Raw genomic sequence first — 6,934 nt, forward strand, 5'->3', positions numbered from 1 at the left:
CCCAAAGGGAATCCCACATCCCCAGTTCCTGATCCCAGGGGCCTGGCTGTGCACCAGCTTCCCACGTTGCCATCGGAGCTCCCTCCCCGAAGCTCACAAAACGCAGGAGGACTCTGAACTCAGCTGTTACTCACAGAGAGCTCTCCCAGGATTTAAGGTGCTTAATTAGCGGTTTAAAAGAGTCACCAGCCGGGGTGGGTGACACCCCAGCGGGTGTCATGTGCTCCCCACAGGGCTCCAGCTTGCCTCCTGCCCCTACCTAGCCCTACCTTGTGTCTTTTTTTCCCTTTTCTTCCTGATCCAGCAGAAGGGCAGGGTTTTATAAGTCCATGGAAACTCTATTATCCCCGTTCATTAAAGCCAAAAGCAATTAAAACATCAAAGTCACAGGGTTCATTAGCTCGGCCTCGGTGCTGGGAGGAGGTGACAGGGATTGTGGCTGTCACTGCTCCCAGGGACCCCAAGGCTGGCCCTGCTCCCCAAAACACATCCCCTGGCACTGGGAAAACCAGTGGTTTCCACTGGAAAACCACTGGGCTGGGCAGGATCCTGCCACCTGCCTGTCCCTGTCCCTCAGCTTTGTGGAGAGGAAGGAGGTTGGGGACAGCTCTGCCACCCTGAGCCATCAAAGCTGCTTCCCCCTGGAGCATCTCCAGCCCTGTGACCATCCAGCGGGTCCCTGTTCCCACCCGGCACAACACGAGGGGGACAGGGAAGGGTTCAGATTCCCAGCTGCCCCCACTGATTGATCATCTCCTGCTCTGCACAGCAGATCCCCTCACTGGGAATGCTGCAGGCACCCAGCAGCGGCCATGGATCCTGGAGCTCCCAGCAAACCACAGGAGATGGGAGACGCCAGGGAAGTCACACCAAGCACTGGTCACCGCTCATTGCCGTGGTCACACCGAGCACTGGTCACTGACCACTGCCATGGACACACCCAGCACTGGTCACTTCCCATCCAAGGATCTGCAGCCCATTGCTGTGGTCACACTGACCATTGGTCACCTGCCTTTCTAAGGGCTGCATCCCACTGCCATGGACACACCCAGCACTGGTCACTGACCACTGCCATGGTCACACCGAGCACTGGTCACCTCCTACTGTCGTGGTCACACTAAGCAAAGGTCACTTCCCATTGCCACGGTCATATAGAGCATGGGTCACTTCCCATCTAAGGATCTCAATCCCATGGTCACTCCCCAAAGGACCTGCATCCCATTGCCACAGCCACACTGACCAGTCACCACCCCATCTGCATCCCATTGCCATGGTCACTCTCATCACTGGTCCCTTCCCATCCAAGAACCTCCATCCCATTGCCATGGTCACTCTCATCACTGACCATCAGTCACTTCCCAGAGGACCCGCACCCATCACCACGGTCACACCGAGCATCCCTGCCGGGGCTCCCCGTCCGTGCCGGGGCTCGTTCCGTCCCTGCCCGGCCGCTCCCGGAGCCCCGCGGGGTCCCCGCGCTTTCACCCCAGGTTTTCGGCCGGCTCCTCTCCCGGCAGGGCGCAGCCGTGCCCGGCGGGGAGGAGCCGTGGGCGAGGAGGAAGCCGGAGCTGCCAGCCCTTGCCCGGGCCCTCGGCGGGGACCAGCAGCAGCAGCAAACGGGCGGGCGGCTGCGAGTCGTCCCCCCCCTCCGCCGCCACCGCAGAGATTTTGGGTCCCCAAATCTCCCCACGGGCTCCAAGCCGCGCTGCCGGAACGGGCGCGTGTGGCCGCTGCGGGAAAACTCCGCTCGTGGCCTAGCAGGGAGGAGAAACAGGAAAAGGATTAAAAAAAAAAATAAAAAATAAAAAAAACCCGACAAACCACAAGCCGAGAGAGGAGCGGGGAAGGCGCGGAGAGCCCGGCGAGGGGCGGGCAGGGGGCAGGCGGGGGAAGGAGCTGGGCTCCTCCGCCAGGGCTTGGGGACAAGGGGAAACTCCAGGCTCAGCTCCACCCCGGCGCTTTCTCGGCTGCTGAACAATAGTGGAGAGGAGCAGCCGTCCCTCCCTGCTCTTACTCATCCTGCCCAAGGACCTGTGCCACCCTTGGGCTGCCCCCGCCCTGCCCGCGGGGCTCGGGCACGCCTGCTCCCGGCTCCGGAGGCGCCCAGGCTCGGGTGACAGCGACACAATTCCCCCGGGAAGAGATGCGGGACCCACGGCACGCGAGAGCGGCGAGCCGGCAGCGCAGGGAATTCCCTCCGTCATCATCGCCAGCGAAGGGAGAAAAAAAAAAAAAAAAAAAAAAAAAAAAAAAAAGAAACCAACACCCAACAACAGCCGGCGCCCTCTCAAAACCTCTCTACCCGCAGCACTTCCCAGCGCTTTTCCAGCCAGGAAGGGCGCAGGGAAGCAGCCGGGGCTCCCACCCGACGGCCGGGGTGGGACGGGGCCGGGGCCCGCGGGGAATGCGGGGAGCCAGGGCAGGAATGGGGAAGCGCTGCCCTCCTGCCCCGGGCGCTTGCAGCTCCACCTGCACCATCCCGGCGCTGGCACCTTCCCCACGGCCACGAGTGAATCCAGCCCGGCCCCAGGCAGTCACAGCCTGCAATCTGGGGAGGCCTCCAAGCCCACCCTGCGCCCACCGCTGAGGGAGGGTCCTCCACCCCCCAGATGCCACGGGCACCTGCAGCCCCCCCCGAACCGCCAGCCAGCCCCCGGGTGGGGTTCCGGGGGGGGTCACCCGGGGAGGGAAGCCCAAGGCCAGGGAGGGATCCCCGGGGCGCGGCGGGGTGGGGCTGGCGGAGCGCGGGGGCGTCAGCTCTCTCTCGCTCATGATTTAATAATTTAGGTGCGTTTCAGTGCTCAGGGAAGCGAAAGATTGAGGGCAGTGTCTGGAGGCAGGCGGGGCGCAGGCAGCGCTGCAGCCCCTGCCTGGTCCACGCAGCCCGGGGTGGGAGGGGGGGGTTTGGGGTGGGGGGCTCCGCTCGGGGTCCCCCGGCCCCAGGACGGCTCTGGGTGCCCCACGACGAGCTCTGAGCACTCACCTCCACCCCAGCTCGCTGCCCTCGGCTCCTGCCCGTCCACCCACGTCCAGGGCCGCCGGTCCACGGCCACGGGCAGAAACTGGCTGCACTGGTTTGAGCCTCGCACTGCAAACCCCCACCCAAGCTCAGGTCTCCAGAGATAAGAAAGAGCACAATAACCTATTGTCCCTCCTCCCCTCCCAACATCTCCACTCGCCTCTGGCGAAGCGGGGAGGGACCACCCAGCTCCGCACAGCCCCCCCCGCCCCCGCCGCCGGGCAGCCCACGGGGGGCACGGACCCACCGAGCCGGGCCAGGGATGCTGCGAGGCTCCGGAGCCGGGATGCGCTGGGAGAGCGCTGGGGACACAGGCAGGAGGAGACGGACGAGGCCAAAGAGCCTGGCCGGGCTTTGCGATAGATTTCCTGATTTTTTTTTTTTTTTAATTTATTTTTCCGCCTCCCCACTCCTGTTTTCTCTGCCGTGGCTCTGCCCAGCTGGATTGGTGCAGGCAGGAAAGGGGGGACGTGCCCAGCCGCGGCGTGGGCAACCCCCCCACGCACCTCCCCAACCGCATCCCACCCTCCCCACGCGCCCCCCCACCCCAGTCACCCCACTCCAGGCAGGGAGCAGCCCCCCCCCCAAAAAAAAAACCACCCCAAACCCACCCACGCAGCACCTTCCCCGCTCTGTCCTTGGGCTGCCGCAAGCCCCCCTCCCCTTCCCCCGCCTCTTCCTTCCTCCATCGTCCTCATCCTCCTCCTCCCCGCAATGCCACAACTCGCTGCCTCCCAAAAAATCCAGCACCACGCGCCACCGGGAACCCCGCGCCCCCCACCTCATATCCCCCACCTCCGCCGCTTCAAGGGCAGGCAACAAGTTGTAGGATCCGAGCGGAGCGTCCTCCCCACCCCAAATACCGGGGGGCTGCCGGAGTTGCCCCCCCCCCCACGAGACATTTGGGGGCTGCACGCCCCGCAGCCGCCCACGCCCCAGAGCGGCCGGACCGCGGTCACCCCATCACCCCACGTGGGGTTGGGGTCCGGGGGGGGGGGGTCCCACGCTGAGCCCCCCCTCCATGATTTAGGAACCCACGCCGAGCCCCCCGCCATCCCACCTGCTGCACTGGGACGGATCGGGGCGGGTGAAACCCCCGCTGGCAGCGCCCCACCCGCCCCGCCAGAGCGGCGGCGGCGATGCTGCCGCCCACCCGCGCCCCCCGCCCCTGCAAAGAACCCCCTCCACCGCCGCCCCACGCCGCTGCCGTGTGTGCCCCCGACACCGGGACCCCCCGTAGCCCGCTGCCGGGGTCCCCCCACCCCCCCGGGCACTCACCGGCTCCGGTCCCACGGCGCCCGGCTGGCGGCGGAGCCTCCGCGACTGGCCATGGGATGGAGGGGGGCACCGGTCCCGGAGCTAACGGGAGAAAATGCTTGTCATGGCAACCCCCGTGCCGTGCGGGGCCGTGCGGGGCCGGGCCGGCGAGGGAGGGGACGGCGGGCAGGGAGGGGGAGGGCTCGTCCCAGCCCGCCGGGGGAGGGGCTCCCTTAAGGTGGCTGCACGCCCCGACGGCGGCTTAAGGGGGACGGCCGAAGGAACGGGGTGAACGGCCCGGAGAGGGGGGACAGCGCGGGGGGACCCCAAACTGGGGCTGGAGATCACGGGAAGAGTGGGGGGTGCACGCCTGGAAAGGGTGGGGACACCCCCAGGAGGAGTGGGGACACCCTCGGGAGGATGGGGACACACTGGACAGGGCGGCGGGTGCACCCCCGGAGAGGGTGGGGACACCCCCGGGGCAACATGGGGACACCCCCGGGAGGATGGGGACACACTGGACAGGGCGGCGGGTGCACCCCGGAAAGGGTGGGGACACTCCCGGGAAGAATGGGGACACCCTGGACCGGGTGCCAGGTGCACCCCCAGAAAGTTTGGGGACCCCTAGGACAAGAGAATGTGTGCACCCCAAACAGTGTGAGGACCCCACGGACACAATGTGGGGTGCGACCCCAAATAATGTGGGGACCCCCCGGGCAATGTGGGGACCCCCAGGGGCAGCCCCAGGCACCCCCAAGCAGTGTGGGCACCCCAATGAGCAGTGTGCGGTGTGCCCCCCCAAAAAGTGTGGGGACATCCCCGGGCAATGTGGGGACCCCTCCCAGGGCGGTGTGGGCACCCCAAAAAGCGAGGGCACCCTCACGCTCACTCCGGGTGTGGGGGAGGCAGAAGGAACTTCATGACCTGTGGCAAAATCGGGGTTCTTTGTGGGGTTATGGTGGGTTTGGGGGTTTTGGGGTTGATCCCCCGCGTCTGACCCGCCCTGAGAGCGGCCGTCCCCCCATGGGACAGCATCACTTTGGGGACAGCGGCACCCTGAGAGCCACGAGGCTCCCCCATCCCAGACCTCACCCTCACCCCCTTTTATTTTTTTAAAGGAACCCGGATACAATCCCTGATGGATTCCATCCCAAAGCCCGGGAACGATCCGGTCGTGCCCTCGGGGCCAGCGGGGCTGGGAGGGGACACCTGAAATCCCCTCCCCGAGGCCCAGCTGGGGTTCCCGGCGGTTCCAGTTAAACCAGTGCAACACCCGTGCGGGCACAGCCCCTCATTAGAGCTCCCAACGCGGATTTTCCCCCCTTGGGGGCCTGCAGCTCCATAATTCCACATTCCTCAACGTGCTGCTGCACAGGCCAAGGAGCCCGAGCCTGGGAATTCCTCCTTTCCCTTTTCCAGCGAAATCCCTCTCTCAGCGCACCGGGATGGAGCTTCCCGCTGAGCTGAGCTGATCCAGGGGTTTGTTTGGAGCAGGGAATGGTGTTTGAGTGGCATCAGAGCTGCCCTCGTTGGATTTAATTCCATCTCTACGTCCTTTGGTGCACGACCTGGCTCTGAGCTTTGCTTTGAGGGGAGGAAAACGCCCTGGGCTGGGAATTCCTCCTCGGCATCTTCCGGGGGAGTTCACGGGGTTGTTCCTTCTGAAAAAAGAAAGGATTTTGAGGCTGGGGATTCTCACTACGAGGAAAAACGTTGAGTCTCAAAAAACAACCTCAGGCCTCTTCCATTGAACCGCTCCATGCTTGGCAACACACACAAAAAAAAAAAAAAAAAAAAAAAAAAAGGGAATAAACACACGGATTTTAGCCCTCCACTAAAAAAATGGGAATAAACGCACTGATTTTATCTCTCCACCAAAAAATGGGAATAAACACACGGATTTTATCCCTCCACTAAAAAAATGGGAATAAACACACGGATTTCAGCTCTCCGCCAATAAATTAGGAATAAACACACGGATTTTATCCCTCCACTAAAAACTGGGAATAAACACATGGATTTTATCCCTCCACCAAAAAATTGGGAATAAACACATGGATTTTATCCCTCCACCAAAAAATTGGGAATAAACACACGGATTTTAGCCCTCCACCAAAAAATGGGAATAAACACACAGATTTTATCCCTCCACCAAAAAAAAGGGAATAAACACACGGATTTTATCCCTCCACCAAGATCAGCCAGCCCTGACCAGACTGGCTCTCCATGACCCTGGAACAGCTTGGAAAAGAGGTGTTGGAGCAGCTGGCAGGCGCCGGCTTCCAAAGGGCCCGGGATGCAAAACTGCTATTGAGACGTAAATGGCCTTTTCCAACAGGTTCTGGGAGCTTGGAAGGAATCTCTGACCATCTGGATTTTGGGGGCTCCTGGGAGGAAATCAGCCTTCCTGCCTCAGGGAAGCCTTGCGAGCAGGGCAGCTCGGCAATGCCGGGAATTTGCAGCCTCCTCGGGGCTGCTGGTTTGGGGTTGAAATGGGGGAAAAGCAGGATTTCCAGCCGGGGCGGCGGCTGAGGGAGGGAGCAGCCAAAAATCCGTGTGGGAAATGTGATTCCCGCGCAGTGACAGGCCGTGACCAGCCCCAGGGCCTCTTCCAGGCTGTGTTTAAGGAGAAGCACGTGGAGGAAAAGGGAAAATCCT

The 6,934-nt window shown here is 62.9% G+C and overlaps 1 protein-coding gene across 8 annotated transcripts in view; it reads right to left on the reverse strand.

The window, feature by feature from the left end:
• Positions 1 to 4,424, reverse strand: part of ATP2B4 (ATPase plasma membrane Ca2+ transporting 4) — a 57,292-nt gene extending 52,868 nt beyond the window's left edge. For 7 of the 8 annotated variants that reach the window (XM_066203804.1, XM_066203802.1, XM_066203801.1 and 4 more), the window contains exon 1: positions 4,298 to 4,424. The gene's annotated coding sequence lies outside the window, so the exon portion shown is untranslated. Of the gene's footprint in view, positions 1 to 3,266; positions 3,526 to 4,297 lie in introns of those variants that run through there. The other variant, XM_066203799.1, reaches the window with a different exon arrangement.
• Between the last annotated feature and the right edge of the window lie 2,510 nt (positions 4,425 to 6,934).

The sequence above is a fragment of the Chamaea fasciata genome, unplaced genomic scaffold (assembly GCF_029207755.1).
Source record: "Chamaea fasciata isolate MVZ Bird 193981 ecotype frontalis unplaced genomic scaffold, bChaFas1.0.hap1 SCAF_25, whole genome shotgun sequence".
Taxonomy (NCBI): Eukaryota; Metazoa; Chordata; class Aves; order Passeriformes; family Sylviidae; genus Chamaea; species Chamaea fasciata.